This window comes from Chanos chanos, chromosome 2 (genome assembly GCF_902362185.1).
Source record: "Chanos chanos chromosome 2, fChaCha1.1, whole genome shotgun sequence".
NCBI lineage: Eukaryota > Metazoa > Chordata > Actinopteri > Gonorynchiformes > Chanidae > Chanos > Chanos chanos.
Window position 1 is genome coordinate 2,861,159 of NC_044496.1, and position 17,663 is coordinate 2,878,821.

The following is a 17,663-nucleotide window of genomic DNA, read 5'->3' on the forward strand; positions in this document are numbered from 1 at the left end:
TTACTTTGTTGATATCAAGTTCACAACAGATTAGACATCAACGAATACAATGGATTTTTAAGCCTTCACAATTATCGTAACTGTTTTATTACTACAACGACTGCATGATGTTAACTGTTGCTGATGCTTACTTTAGTTTCGCTATCTGCATGTAGAGGCATGCACATTCTAACCGAGTGACTACAATTAGTCTCTGTGCACACGGCCTTGTACGCTGTTTCACATAGCAAACATAAAAAGAGCAAGACTAGACGTAACACTTTCCATCACCAAAGCAACAACGCTTGAGCAGAAATAGACGTGAGAAGAGACCCATACCTCTGGGCTGTACAAATTCGTAAACCACATTGTCCTGTGGAGGACTGCAAAAAAGGGCGTCGGCATTAGCGTGAGAGAAAACACAACATCAAACCATTTCAGCTTTGCACCACCATTTTATCAGGTTATCATTTAATGTTGGTAATCCACTTTCAAAACAATGTAGAGGTTCAGGGGGGCACATTGCCGTAATAGAAATGTTACTCACTGACAGACGTCATGTTCCGTGCTTCCTGTAAATGACAGTCTGATGAGAATTTCACAGTTATACTAAAATGATAAAGCCAGTGTCCACTACTGAACATTCACCACTATTTACTTGAAAACCAACAAGCTCATGTGTGTGAGACAGAATTTCCTGTTTGTTTACCTGCTGTTACTGTAGAATATGTTGCATTATCCGAAGACTCAGCGCTGCCAAATGTGTAAGAAGCGGTAAGAATAGCACAGCATTAGAAAACCAATGATATGGAAATAAAGAAGAAATATGTAATGTTCTGTATGTCTGCATCACATTTACTATCATGGATGACCCAAAACATGAATCCCTTGCACACATGCCAAATGTTATGGATAGATATAGAAAACAAAGATGTATTATAGATTTGTTCCTGATAAATGGAAGGTTGTAAGTTTTTAAAATTCACTTTAAATTAAGCCTTTAAGCTCTCACTGATCACAAGTGATAAACTGGAGTGTGCAGCCTCCAGTCAGATTACAGGTTAGAGGTGGCTCAAGCATTGCCATGAACAGAACAGGATAAAGTTGGTTTCTAAATGGTATTTTTAAAATAGTGACCCAATTGATACTCCCAGTTAGGACACTGTCTTAGCGTAGATATCTCAGCCACATCTTCCTTGCTGACTCTAACTTGTTGACTGTGGCTGTGAATCCAGCGGAAAACCATAGATGATAATAACTGAATTAATATGAGCATCATTCTTACCTTTGTTTAGACTCAGCGAGATTTTCTGCCCCTGAAAAAGTTTTGAAAAGAGGATAAATGCACAAATTTGTAAACACTACAAATTGGAGGGAAATAAAATCATTGAGAATTGAAGTACCTGATGCATTTGTAATTTCGTCATAAAATCCTTCATTGTCAGATACTCCACTGAATCAGAGAGAAGGAGAGAGACCAAAAAAGAGAGAAATGAGGTTGTATTTGACAGGATATCAAATCTATCTGGTAAATCTTTTATGTTTTATGCAATACCTCGGGCTTGGGCCACAGCATGTCACTGGAATGTAAAAACAATCATGTATGATCACATTTTGATTTAATAAACACAATATATTTTCCATAAACTATCAAGTAAAGCAAATCTGCCCGCTGAAAAGAACACAGTACAAAGTGAAAAAGAATGAAGCCCAAGGTTCTTTCCGTCTAAGTCTGGCCTTTGTGTAATGGGAGTTAAAACAGATTGTCAGTACTCTACATTAGCATTCTCACCACTCATCATGAAGATTCTGTTATAATATAATCCAAATACCGCAATGTGGAAAAGAGTTACATGCAAAGCTCTTCACATTTAATGCTTAGCATTTTTCATATTGGGGGAAAAACTAGGTATTTTTAGCATCCTTACCACTCATTACAGCGACTCTGTATCGATACAGCCCAAATACAGTCACAATCAGCACAATGAGGACTGGAACGCAGAGGTATATTGCTAGCATCAGAGGATCAAGCGGCTCTAATGGGTGAAAATTAAAGCCAAGTGACTCTTTTACTTGGTAATGAGTACTGATAGAATAAGCAAAGATATAAGACAATGTAGTAATTAATTACCAGACAAATTAATTACCAGGTGAACCAGGTGCATTGAAATTTAATATACACATCTCATATTCAAGATATTTCATCCACGTAAAACTCAATTGCTCTAAAATGGAATGGACTCAGATTATGGTTCTTTTGAGATACGTTTTCAGCTGTTATAAGAGAAATGAGAATATTTTCTCTTACCTGAGACTCGGATGAACACTGAATTTTGTCCTGTTTCATTAACTTCCCTTGGTGCATATTCAGAGGATGAATAAACACAACTGTATGTCCCCGAGTCCTCTACAGTGACTTCATTGATGGTGAAGGTGTAATTTGTATGTACTTGTCCTTCCATTCTTATTCCAACTCCATTCTTACAGAGGTACATGTAGATCTGACCGTTAGATCCTTGCATGTCAGGGATTCTGCAGTGTAATGTCATGTTCTCACCTGGTCTCACATAAGTTTGTTCTACATCAATCAATGCTGGGTGGAGAGAATCTGTGGATAATGTAGTGAATATATGAGGTGCTGTCATTTCATTCCATGTGTACACCTGTGTTTTTACTTTCAAAATAAAACATTTTTGAGACATGCCTTACCATAGACCTGTACAAAGATTGAGTTTTGTCCTGTTTCGATCACATCTTTTGCAATTTTTTTGTGGGGAGAGCACACACAACTGTAGTTTCCTGAGTCCTCTATTTTAATTTTACTAATGGTGAAAGTAGTGTCTGGCTTATCTCCAAGTAGTTCCACTCTCACCCCAACTCCATTCTTACAGAGATACATGTGGAGTTGTCCATCTGGTCTGTGGAGATCCAGGATGTTGCACTTTAATGTCAAAGTCTCCCCTGCTCTCACCGATGACTTTCCAAATATCGTTGCTGGGAGGATATCAATTGAAGATCCTGTAACTATGAATTAATGATAATTAATTTGGATTTGAGACATGCAATTCAATAAGGTATTTTAAAACGTTATTCTGGCTACTCATGGCAATGGTAGCTACTCAAATGCAGTTAGACTTTTAAAATCAGACTATTAAGACTCCCTGTAACAAAACAAAACGACCCTTACCTTGTACAAAATACACAACACTGAATACTGCTGCTAGTGCTGTATGGAGAGAAAACATTACTGCTTAATATCTAAAAAAAAAAAAGTTCAATAGGTAAAATATATATGACATAAATAATACCTAGCGTAAATATTACCTTGTATAATAATACATTTATGGAACATGTTATTGTCTGACATGGATATGTCTGAAGAATGTACTCACATGTTAAGAGATAAACACACTTCATTGTTCATCTGAGCTGTGTCAGTGGCTCTGTGACTCTCTGCTGTCCAAGAGCAGGTACAGTGAAGAGTTTCCTGTTACGCTGTCCTTTACAGAAATAACGAATCACACACGCACATGCGCACTAGGGTTTAAACTGGGAATTGTTCAAAACTAAGCGAAAATCCTATTGTTAGATGTAAAACCATTACCACTGATAGCTCTCATAAATCATAACATGCCTTAACCCTTATTTTGGACAACAGGTACCTAAAATGTAACACAACCATATCACCACCAGTGCTCTCAATTTAGAGACGTTGAACAAACAGAAAAGTTTTATTTAAATAAAACATGGCAAACTCTCATAGGGCACTGCAACTTCACACATTGACACACTAACCATCAACACAACTGTCTCCACTCTCCACATTTGTAGTCTCTAAATGAGCAGATAAGTGTGGAAAGTGAAATATATATATATAAATGCAAAGCTTACAAAAAACAACCCAAATAATATATACATAATAATATATTAACCTTGTGGGGCAGAATTTTCTCTATGGTGCTAAGGTCAGAAGAGTCTTGCATGTGACTCACACACAAGCATGCATAACTGTTTGACTTTGTACACACTTACAAAATCATCTTTCTCACAAAACCCTTGCCTTCACACCTAAATAAATGGATATTGTCCCTTTCTTTGCAAACATTATCAACCTGCCATTGACCTCGTGCATTATCCTGTCTCTCTTCACAATGCTCAGTGTTGCACACCCTTCCAAAAGAAACCAACCCTAGACCCCAGCATCACCAAGATCCTCTCCTTCTGCTCTAACACTGGAGGTTACAACATCCAATCAAATCTCTCCTTCTTTACCTCTTATTTTTTCCCCTTATTTGTCTTCTAGATCCCCACCAATCACATTTCAAAGCTGCCCATTTTTCAGTATTTGACACCATATTAATTTCAGTTGTAAGGTTTATCTGGTTCTGCCCTGTAATGAGTTATATCCTGCCTGATACACCGCTCATCCCAGATCACGTGGAGAGGCTCAGTAAATTTCACTTCATCAGTATTGTCATATTCTGTTAACTTGTCCTTACCAGACAATATACTGTAACTGGGGTTGAAATGGTTGGGTCATCAATAAAGTAAGACCGAATTGAATGCTGTTGAAGCAGCAGAACCAATTATAGGTTCGAGTCTGTTCCATCCTACGGCCAGTTTTTCACAGGGGGGCTGTCCTTGGTCCCCAGTTCTTTACACAGTGTCTATAGGCTCTAAGTTATTTGCTTCACATAGATTCTTTTGTCTTTCTCACACAAACTACAGCCTCGCATCTTTCAAACTTTTCTTCTTGTTTTCCTGCAAGGACACCAATGAAACATCTCCAACCATGACCCTGAACAGTGTGTCACTCGCTTTTCATAACTCGGTTTTACGAATACACGCTGAATGAAGTTGTAAGAATTGGCTCGTCTCTAATCGGGGATAGATTAACTAATCTAATCGCTCAGTGTTTCCAAACTGGACCATTACAATGTGTACTGTTGCCATTACACCCCTGAATTTTTATCAGGGCACAGTTGCATGCATGTGATATTTGATTTCACTTAATTCTCATGTCATTCCCTGCCCATGCTCTGTCCTCTGCCTGCACACATTCAGGTTAAGGCCTTGATCACATCACTCTGCTTTATTCAGGCACCTAATGGTTCCAACAATATGTGTTCCTGAATCTCATCCTCCAGAGAGGTGGCTCCTTTCTCTTTTTGTATCATGATGATGAATTACTTTCTTGTTGAAGTGAGAACTACAAAACTTCTCTGATTAATATCAACACTGGCTGTAGAATGATTCTTGCCCGACAAAGGCACTCACAGTTGTGATGCTGGGAAACTTCTGCATTTACAATAGCTTTCAAGGGAATATTTTCATTTGTGGATCAATCCAATATTAAAAATAAATGAATAATAAATAAATCATTTAAAACAAAACACCATTAGCTTGCGTAAAGTCTTGCCTTTCTACCATATTTACATACGTACGGTAAAAAGTACATCAAATAAAAATGGCATTAAACTGCCATCCCAAACACCCACAGCATGTGAAATGACGTACAAGGTGAATGTATTTACATAGCTAGACTACAATTCTGCCAGTGATTCTATAAGACCTGGGCAGGAGTCAGCATGAAAACACACAGGATGGTCACACACAGACTTGTAGTCAATACATCAATGTTTAATTTTACAGGCAACAGAAGAACAAAACATGGAGTAAACATGATCTCTCAGCTTGCATTGGTAGAGGCTCCATCACAGATGACTGTCAGTAAACTCCAGTCACAAGCTGGAGGCGGGACTTCTGAGTGACAGACCCGCAGGACTCTGCGCGGGACTTGAAACTCATAGACAGATAACGCGTTACCGCCTACACGGTCAAGCAATCAAACACAAAACCCAACATTACAACTGAAGGTTAAAATGTGCTTATGTGTGATAATACCTAACACAAACAAGAACACTAAAAAACAATAACAATGTATCATTTAAAGTGTCTCTAATATGTATTCTGCAAAACATGTTGGTCTCATATGGCGGACGTGTGCACTTTTGTCTGACACAGTAGAATTCTGCAAGTCTCTTTAGTCCTGGTAAGTAATCCTTAGTATGCACTCCCCTGCGTTCTGACGTTCAGGTCCTGCTCTGTGATATTAAGGTAGAGTCATGCAGGCATTGAGAAAGAGCTGCTGAGTGGTTGAGCTTTCTTGCAGAACTCTGAAATAACATTTTGTAGGTTAGAGAGAGAGATTCGTTTCGGCCTTTTTTTTTTTTTTTCAGTAATAGGAATTGTGAATTTTCAGAAAGCGTAACCAGAACAAATTTAGTTTGCTGAGCTCTCATGATTTTCACACCCCCTTTTTCGTAGGAATAGAGGAAACTAGGCCATACAGTGTATCCATGCATGTGTAATAGAACAAAAACAAAAACTTTGTGTATCTACTTTGGCATTTCAGTAAATACCTTAATTTCTTTCCCCATCTCTTGAATAAATATATGATTAAACTAAATAATGTCCTATGGGAGACACTGGCATAGACATTTCTGTTATGATAAGTAATTCAACTGTGTTCGATGGGATTCACTGTTCAATCAGTGACCAGTCTTTCACATGTATGCTTTTGAAGCAGCTTTATGTGATATTTGCATAAAAATAATCAAACCAAAACAGGAAGTCACAAATATGATCAGATAAACAGGTTCCTGAAGATCACCTTTTTCTGAGTGGATGTGATGACCAACGATGCCACACAGGAACAACATTACCCCGGCTGAACAGACTAATCGGACAACATTTATTTGCCTCTGAGGATCTGAAATTGAATGAACACAACAGAAAACAAAAACTAATAAGTGAGAATCAAGATGAGATACATTACCCCCCCCCCCCACCCCACCCATCCCCCATATGGCAAAAGGTCCAAATCCTATCTGAGCGGGATTTAAATAAAGGAATACTCTAATATACATGAAGATCCATGGAAGTACACAGAGTGATTTAAGATGTACAGCCCATGATTCCGTGGTTTTATTATTTCAATACGCTCGACTATATCCACCTGTATCTGCCACTGGGGATCTGAAATCAACCAAACACTCAATAATAAGCTAATAATAAATGAGAACAGACGTGAGTCAGTGAAGCACCCATACTGCAAAGGATCAGAAGATAATTCATTTGCCATGATTTTTAGGCTATGAATCAGTAGCATGTACAGTAATTAGCTGTCTAGAGGAATACACTGAGAAAAGGAAGATGGCTTTGTGTCCTACGTCTTTAGTGCCCATGTGGCAGATCCACGGCAGAGAAAAATGTCTTACCGTAGACTTGGATGAACACTGAATTTTTTCCTGTTTCTTGAAGTTCATTTGGCGGATATTCAGAGAGTGAGTAAACACAGCTGTATGTTCCTGAGTCCTCTGTGGTCACTTGCTTCAGTGTGAATGTGTTATCTTGCCGCCTCATTCTTATTCCAACTCCATTCTTACAGAGGTACATGTAGATTTGATCTTTATACACTCGCATGTCAGGGATGCTGCAGAGTAGTGTCACATTCTCACCTGCTGTGACATGAGTTTGTTCTCCATAAATCAATGCAGGGTGGACGGAGCCTGTGAATATTATAGTGGATATGCTATGGTATTTTCATTATATTCCACATATACATTTTTTTTCTTCCTTTCAAAATTAAACATTTGCAAAGTGTGCCGTACCATAGACCTGAACAAAGATTGAGTTTTCTCCTTTTTCAAAGACATCCTCTGGACGCTTTTTGACGGCTGAACAGACACAGCTGTAGTTGCCTGAATCCTCCGCTTTAATTTTACTGATGATAAAAGTACTGTCCTGCTTATCTGAAAGTGGTGCCACTCTCACCCCGACTCCGTTTTTACAGAGATACATCTGGAGTTGTCCATCTGGTCTTCTGAGAAACAGGATTCTACACTTTAATTCCAAAGTCTCTCCTACTCTTAGAGATGTTTCTCCATATATCTGTGCAGGGAAAATATCAGCTGAATTACCTGTAACTGTAAATGAATAATACATCATTTGATTTTGAGCTTTGAAATTGAACGAAAGATTTTGAAACTTTGTGAAACTTAAACCCTGCTACTCATAGCAACAGTAGTCAAGCAACCAGACTAATTTTAAGAGTGTCTGTAAAAAAAAAAAAAGACCCCATACCTTGTTCAGAATACACAACACCAACTGTCAGTGCAAGTGCTGTATGGAGAGAAAACACAACTGCTTAATATCTAGAAAAAGTTCAGTATGTAAAAACATGTAATATAATGTCATGAAAATACAATAATGGATTTTTTGCACACATTATTATAGGACATTGCGGTCTAAATGACACACACATGACTGAATGTACTCACATGTTAAGAGATAGATGAGCATTGTTCATCTGAGCTGTGTCAGTAGTTATGAGACTGGTTTTTGAAGAAGAAGAAGAAGAAGAAGAAGAAGAACAGCACTGTGAATGGTGTTCTGTGAGCCTTTCCTTCAAAGGAAAAAAACTAATGAGACATGCACATGCGCACATATGGTTACAAACTTACAAAGCACATTTCCTGTCTATTGAGACGACAAACGCTTTTGTTAAATACATCAGAATCAGAAATTCTCCTGCCACACTGAAGAATTTAGCCTGGAGGAGTTTTGCCTAAATGAGATGTTTAAAACTTTAAAACACATCTCATTTATAATCTTCTTTTATTAACTCAGTTGCCCATAGCGAATGTGTAACTTGCATCTATATGAAAATGTTCTCAAAGGCTTCATACTTATTCAACAGTAGGAATATCTATGTAAATACAGTGATTCACTATGTAATTTGAAATGCTGTATATGGTTCAGAAATATAGTCAGTTCTTGACAATAAAATGATTTTATTCCCCTGCCTCATTAATGGTGAAAATGTTGCCATTCAAAACTGATTGCATTCTCACCCCAGCTCCATTCTCACAGAGATACAAGTAGATTTGGCAATCCAGTCTTTTAAGATCAGCAATAACACACTCTAACTCCAGATCCTCTCCCACTATTACGACTGTTTTAATGTGACATTCTCTCCTGCTCTCACACAAGTTTAGTTTATGTAAAATACGTCTGGGTGTACAACATGATCATCTGACCATGTTTAAAGTAGAAACATTACTATATCAGTCAGTAGCACTGCTATTTAAATACATTTAAATTATTCTTCTCAAAACCTTTCACTTTAAGGTATGCGTTTACATTTAAAGAAAAAAAAAAAAACAATTTCCCCCTCTTATGAACACTTAATTTGGAGTAGCTTTCAGAGCTGGTAACACACAGCTGTAATTTCCTGAGTACCTCAGTCTAGTGCTGTCACTGACCTCAAACGCTTGCGTTATATTCGAGAAGTCATGCCATAACACAGCTACACTATCGGTCTGGTTGGAATTTAGTGTTCATGTGCATTTAGATTTTGGTCTCACATGAGCTTGATATCACATGCAACCTGAGGTGGATGATGTAACGCAACATGATAGCTTCTGCAATCCCATGATGCAATTGTGTTGCTCGCCAATAGAAATGAATCAACTTGTGGCAAAAGGCTAAGCAATATTACAACCAGTGTGATGAGCGGGGGGTGGAAAAAAGCAGTTTCTTTTTTAACAACCACTTTTATTCAGTACTGGATATTTCCTCCACTATAACTGAGTGTTAGAAAGTGAAAGTGCAAATGATGCTAAAGTCTATAATTTAGTTCACTGCTTTATTTGCTTTGCAATTGACTGCTTATTCCAAAATTAGATCAAATATAATTACCTTTGTATTTAAAAGCCAAGAACTTTTTTTTTTTTTTTTTTAGAAAATTCACATTTCAGGTTTACAACAAAAGCAAGTAATGGGTGCATTTGTAAAGGAAGAGTGGAGGCAATAGATGGGCCTACTGCTACACAGTCTGGAACTTCCCTCTCTTCCTTTATTCCCTCTCAGTTACAATTATGTTTCTGCTGACTGATTCAGCGTTACATTAAAAAAAACAAAACAAAACAACTTTTTGGTCTTCATTATGAAATCAAAGGGAAAGTATATCCCTTTCTTAGGAACAATCCTGGCATACCCATGCAACAATATGACATACACTTTTTTTAAAAAACCAAAAGAAAAAGAAAAAGGCATGTCATTCAGGTAATGTACAGTGTTGTGTTCGAGAGTTATGACCATACAAAAATGTCTGTATTGTCTGGTTTTTCGAGGCAGTGGTTAAGAATTCTTATAATTTACTAAAGTTGCGTTCCCAGCACTGTCGCTTGTTTTCTGCATCAGTACTGTGTTGTTCCTGTTGCATGTGTTGACCATCACTTGCACAGTGTTTTTTCTTCTTCCTCTGCACTTTAACGTAGATCGCTGCTGGTTCAGCTGTATTAAGTATAGCTGAAATACAGGTGAGATGTAGACAAACATCACAAATGAAATACTACTAACTCATTCCTTATCATTTTGTTTATTTTATAGATCACATTTACAACATATTATTTACAACACTTTAATTCAGAAGCCATCAGTGGATTCATCCTAACTTTTCTGTTTCTACAAATTTTATGTGATATCAACTGCCACTTCTAGTTAATTTAGTTTCTCTATGCATTTGGAGGCATGCAGTTCGACCACAGTTAGTCTCTGTGCACACGGCCTCATTCACTGTTTTATATAGGTGACATAAAAAAAACAAGACTAGCCACATTATATTCCATCACCAAAGACCAACAACTCTTGAGCAGAAATAGACTTAACAACAGACACATACCTCTGGGTTGTGCAAGACTCTAAACCACATGGTCCTGTGCAGGACTGTAAATAGGTCTGTCAGCATTACTGTGAGAAAAAATACAGCATTAAACTGTATAAACATTGCACTACTATTTCCAAACACCATTTCATGCTAGGTTATCAATCTGTTTGTAATTCAATTTCGGAACAATTTCGAAGTAGAGCTAGATACTGCTATCACAGAGATTTTACTCACAAACAGACACCATGCTCCATGCTTTCTGTAAATGACAATGTGATCAGAATTACACAGTCACAGTAAAAAAAAGATAAAGTCAGTGTTCACTACAGTCACAATCAGCTGTTGTATGTGAGACAGTGTTTGCTGTTTCGTTACCTCTGACCACTGTTATTGATGAATATCCTCCACGTTTCATCGGAGGACTCAGCGCCGTGATCATTTTTAAAAAGAGAGAGAGGTCAGAACCCCATGAGAAAACAAATTGAAAAGTGGAAGGAGATACAAACCCTACTGCAGAAATACGTAGAAGTATATCCAGTAGGCGATTTGGAGACGGGTGGGGCGGGGATGCCGTCCACCTTCTTGGCAAAATGACCAAAATGCATCCCCCTTGTTAACCTGCCATCCACCCATATATCCTCTGTAGTGCCAGTGACCATTGGGCCTTCCCCTCTGTTGGTGATTGTGCCATCCCCCCTGTTAAAAAACAAAAAATCACCTACTGAGTATAACTCTACAAGATACTTTTTGTCAAGGATGACTCAAAACATGCATGACCCCTGACCAAACATGTCAAATGTTGTGAAAAAGTGGAAATTACAAGGGCACATTATGGCTTTGTTGGAGATTCAAAACCTTTAAAGTTCTCAGTCAAGATCTGTGATACTTTGGAGTGTGCAGCCTCCAGTCAAACTGCATGTGATGGTTCACAGTCCCTCATAACTGCGTCATGTTGCTCTCTGTATTATATGTTAAAAATGGCCGGGGTTACAGTGATGTTGTCTGTTCTGACACTGTCTGACAGTGAAGAGCTGCATCTTCGCTGGGATGATATCTGGATTACCTGTCAGTAAATTAAGAGAATGTCATTTGCTTTTGAGATAGGAAACTGGATAAAATATTTTAAAACTATAAGACATCGTGCTGCTGTTCAGTTCATAGCGATGAAAATCAAGCAATTATGATTATTTAAAAGAAAACAAAAAACTGTACTTTTGTCAAGATCACAATACCAATTGTCAGCACAAGTGCTGTATGGAAATAAATGTTGCTCACTGTCGAAGTTCAACACATAAAACATGCTTGACATGTTATGAAAACAATTTAATAATGAAGTTATTGCAGATGTTATTATATGACATAGATGTCTATGTAGAATGTACTCACAAGTTAAGAGATAAATGAACTTCATGTGAGCTGTGTCAGTGGCTCTGTGACACTAGTTTTGAAGAACAGAACTGTGAATGGTTTCCTGTGAGCTTGTGCTGTAAAGAAAAAAGTAATGACTTATCCACATGTGCATCTATGGTTACACACATACAAAGCACAAGAGAATCCCCTAAAAACAACAGCCCCATCCCAATTCAAGTTACTATATATTTCGTTACTTAGATCTTGACAACAGAATCGATTTTCTTCTTGCTTCACGAGTGGTGAAAATGTGGCCATTCAGATGTTGGACTGGTTGCACTCTCTCCCCAACCCCATTCTTACAGAGATATTTGTGGAGTTGGCCATTTCAGGTTGACTCACAAAGTGAAGACCAAAAGAGCCTAACAGTTGTCTAGTGGAACTCAGCCAATGCATATGGCTCAGTTTCTCACAGCTACATCAAAATAGCACAGAACCACTATGGACTGATATATCTTGACCTGATGGGGGTCACTGCCTCCAGCAGACCACCATGTGACCAGTGGTTGGACAGCCTCCATCCAACTATAGATCATTGTAATGCATGATCTTTTGCCTGCTTAGGCCCCAGTTTTTACACAGATAGTGTGGGTTCTCTTTCTATCTCTGCACAGAGTGGATTCTGTGGCTGGAGTAACAGCACGAGTTGAAGAGAGACATCTGTGTTGGTAAATGCCCCCTCTTGCATACATAGAAGTACTTCAACTTTTCATTGCCAGGCCTACTGAGGTGAAATAACATAGTGAGAGATGCATAATGAGTTCTCAAGAGGAACCTGCTGCTGCATGGGTTTGACTGGATGACATGGGCTCCCAGGACTCCCAGCTGCTCACAGTTTGTTACTCAGGTTGTACTCAAGATCACTTAGGGTTTGACTGACAGTTTTGGGCCGCACTGAATCAAGAATATGTCGGTCCCCACACTGCCAACATAGATGCAAAACTTTTTGAAAGCACAAAGGAAAAACATTTTCAAAACATTCCATTGTCGTGTGGACCGGGCCTGAGAGCAGGGCTTAATTAACAAACAGGTGCAACTAGTGATTAAGTAAACAATGTGGAGCAAAGAAAACTGGGAGGTATCAACACAAAAATGACCAGCGGAGGGGGAGAGAGAACCAGGGTGTGACACTAACTCTGGGTTTGGATAATACCTTGGATATAAAGCTTGTGCAGTCTGCTCTGGTTATTGTCACAGTTGTGCAAAAAATGAATGAATAAGTAAAATACTATATGCGCATATACAAAACGTGTAGCATTATTTCTTATACAAAAATGACATTACAAATATAAACATGCTATATTAAAAAGCAGCTACAGCTAGCAACAGGTAAAGGTAGTATATAAATATATAGTATCTATACAGTTTTGCTAAGGGCAAACAGTGGTATAGAAATGTGTAAACAGACAGAAAATCAGTCCCTGGGTGATAAGCTACTTCAGCAATGCAGACTAATTCCTGTGTGTCTCTCTTTTAAAAGATCTTGTTTATCTTAGTACGACATCACAAATATATCTCTGTTCATAATTCCATTTGAACATTCAGTTTAATGAAAACCATGCTTTATAGGCAACTCTCACATTCTAAGTTTAAAGGTTACAAAATTGCAAATGTATGGTATTAAAACAAACCAACAGAACAAAGAAACAAGGCATGAACATAAATCGTTTCTCTTAAAAGACATCAGTTGTGCAAATGTAATAAAACTGTAATTTGTGACAACATACAAAGTATCTTCATTAATTTAAAAAAAAATCCAGCAGCAAATTTGCTCATTTCTGAATGTGTCATTTCAAAATACATTACATCATAACAATTTCTGATTACACAACCATGATAAACATGAAACAATGATTGAAAAACTATTTGGTTAGACATTAGGATCCATTGAAATACATACGCTTTTCATATCATGATACAGAAGGATTAGTGGACGTCCTGCTCAGGAATATGAAAGTATCATGAATGCAGGTTATTCGACAGAGCTGTTGAGCAATTGGACTTTCTTCCTGAACTCTAAAATAAAAGAGTGAAGATATTCACTTTTCAAAAGATGATTTTTCATTTGTAACCTATGGTTTTGGAATAGATTTATATTAGAAGATTACCTGTTTCAGAGTGGATGTGATGACAAAGGATAACACACAAGATCAACAACACGGTTCCTGAACAGAGTAATCGGATGAAATTGATTTCCTTTAAATCAAGTTCTAAAATCAAACAAAAAACAAAGGAATTAAAGTGATTTAATACATAGTCATGCTGCAGTAGTTTTAGATGAGTAAGTTTTAATTGGGTTGCTTGGCACATTTATGTCTACCAGTGCATTAGAGAGAGAGAGAGAGAAGAACCGTGTGTTCCCAGTGTTCCCAGATAACATGGGAACAACAACAATTTACATCCAGACGATCTTTCAGAAAAAAACAAAACGACAATAAGAAAAGAGTAATGTTACAAAGGCGAAATTATTATAAAGAGAATTCTGAGCTACACTGTAGTTTCCAGGCACTCTGACCAAAAATTAATAAGGCAATAAAAAGGAGATAATACAAAAGACAGAGGATAAAGGAAGTTTTGCTAAGGGTACTCGCACAACTACATAAGCTCAGGCCTATGTGCTGTAAAGTACTCTGAGCCTAGAACCCCCAACTGTCTCTGCATCTGAGAATTACAAAGAAGACCCATGGGCTGAACTACACTGCAAAACAATACATTAGTATTAAAGTGATTATTCATTTATCAGACACTTTTATCCAAAGTGACTTACAGTACAGATATACATTTTCATCAGTATGTGTGTTCCCTGGGTATCAAATCCATGATCCTGGTGTTGTTAGCACCTTGGTCTACCCGTTGAGCCACAGGAACAAATCCAAGTCTTTGGATCAATAATGTTCTGCTCACTTGTAACACTCACCATTACAGCAACTTCTTTAGAACAATAAACCTGCAATTCAGTCTGTCAGTCAAAATAATTAATTGAGAATACTGAGTACTACTCACTCATTTTAAACGTATTCTCTGCATCCTTGTGCTTGCAAGATCAATGATTTAAGATCAAAATTTTATATTTGGACATGCTGGCTTTTTTGGGCCATATTAGCTAACTCTGTAACATGACATGATCGACACTCTGTTTTTAATTTTTCCTCTCAGCCGGCTTGCATGCTCACAATCCTCACAACGCCATGATACACATTGTAAGACGTTTTACTTTTTTGTTGTAATTTCATGATCGATTACAATTTCTTCAGTGTTTTAAAGCCCATGAAGGATTTTATTGCCATTGAAAGTATCACTGTCTTCAGTCCAAGACATTTTCATCCATGTAAAACTGAATTGCTCTAAAATGGAATGTACTCATATTATAGTACATTTGAGATGTTTTCAGCTGTTATAAGAGAAATGAGAATATTCTCTCTTACCTGAGACTACGTAGACTTGGATGAACACTGAATTTTTTCCTGTTTCATTAACTTCCCTTGGTGCATATTCAGAAGATGAATAAACACAACTGTATGTCCCTGAGTCCTCTACAGTGACTTCATTGATGGTGAAGGTGTAATTTGTACGTACTTGTCCTTCCATTCTTATTCCAACTCCATTCTTACAGAGGTACATGTAGAGCTGATCTTTAGATCCATGCATGTCAGGGATTTTGCAGTGTAATGTCACGTTCTCACCTGGTCTCACCTGAGTTTGTTCTGCATCAATCAATGCCGGGTGGAGAGAATCTGTGGATATTGTAGTGAATATATGAGGTGCTGTCACTTCATTCCATGTGTACACCTGTGTTTTTACTTTCAAAATAAAACATTTTTGAGACATGCCTTACCATAGACCTGTACAAAGATTGAGTTTTGTCCTGTTTCGATCACATCTTTTGGAAATTTTCTGTGAGATGAACATACACAGCTGTAGTTTCCTGAGTCCTCCATATTAATTTTACTAATGGTGAAAGTAGTGTCTGGCTTATCTCCAAGTGGTCCCACTCTCACCCCAACTCCATTCTTACAGAGATACATGTGGAGTTGTCCATCTGGTCTATGGAGATCCAGGATGCTGCACTTTAATTTCAAAGTCTCTCCTGCTCTGACTGATGACTTTCCAAATATCATAGCTGGGAGGATATCAGTTGAATTTCCTCTAACTGTAAAATAATGATAATTAATTTGGTTTTGAGACATGTGATTGAATGGGATGTTTTTAAACATTCTGACATTTTTCTGGCTACTCATGGCAATGGTAGTCAGACTCAAAAGCAGTTACACTTTTAACTCAGACTGTTCAGACTCCCTGTAAAAAAACAAACGACCCTTACCTTGTTCAAAATACACAACACTGAAAACTGCTGCTAGTGCTGCATGGAGAGAAAACATTACTGCTTAATATCTAAAAATGGGTAAAATATATATGACATAAATAATACCAAGCATAAATATTACCTTGTATAATGATAAATTTATGGCACATGTCATTGAAGAATGTACTCACATGTTAAGAGATAAACAAACTTCATTGTTCATGTGAGCTGTGTCAGTGGCTCTGTGACACGAGTTTTGAAGAACAGAACTGTGAATGATTTCCTGTCAGCCTGTCCTGCGAAGAAAATAGTAATGACTCATTCACACTTATGAAGCACAAGAGAATCCCCTGAAAACAACAGCCCCATCCCACTTTAACTCAAGTTACTGCATATTTTGTTACTTAGTTCTTGACAACAGAATCGGTTTTCTTCTTGCTTCACAAATGGTGAAAACGTGGCCATTCAGATGTTGGACTGGCTGCACTCTCTCCCCAACCCCATTCTTGCAGAGATACATGTGGAGGCATGCATTCAGGTTGCTTGAAACACCATATGAGTTTTTAGTCAGTTGACTCACAAAGTGAAGGCAAAAAGAGGCATCCTAACAGTTGTCTGGTTGGACTCAGCCAATGCATATGGGTCAGTTTCTCACAACTACATCAAAATAGCATGGAACCACTATGGACTAATATATCTTGACCTCATGGGGGACGCTGTCTCCAGCAGACCACCACGTGACCAGTGGTTGGACAGCCTCCATCCAACTAAAGATCATTGTAATGCATGATCTTTTGCCTGTTTAGGCCCTAGCTTTACACAGATAGCGTGGGTTCTCATTTTCTTACTGCCTAGAGAGTGGATTCTGTGGCTGGAGTAACAGCACAGGATAAGAAGATCTGTGTTGGTAAATGCCCCCTCTCACATACATAGAAGTACTTCAACTTTTCTAGCCATCTGACTACCTCATTGTCAGGCCTACTGAGGTGAAGTGACATAGTGAGAGATGCATAATGAGTTCTCAAGCGGAACCTGCTGCTCTACGACCTCTGGTCAGCTGACCTTCCCCTCACTTTGGGATCCCGGCAGCCGCTCCTCCCGACCACGCCTCTTCTCTGCCATTGCACCTTGGTGGTGGAACGACCTCCCTCATACAGTTAGGACTGCGGAATCCCTCACCATCTTCCGCAAGAAACTGAAAACCCACCTCTTCAGAACCCACCTATCCCCCTAAGCCTA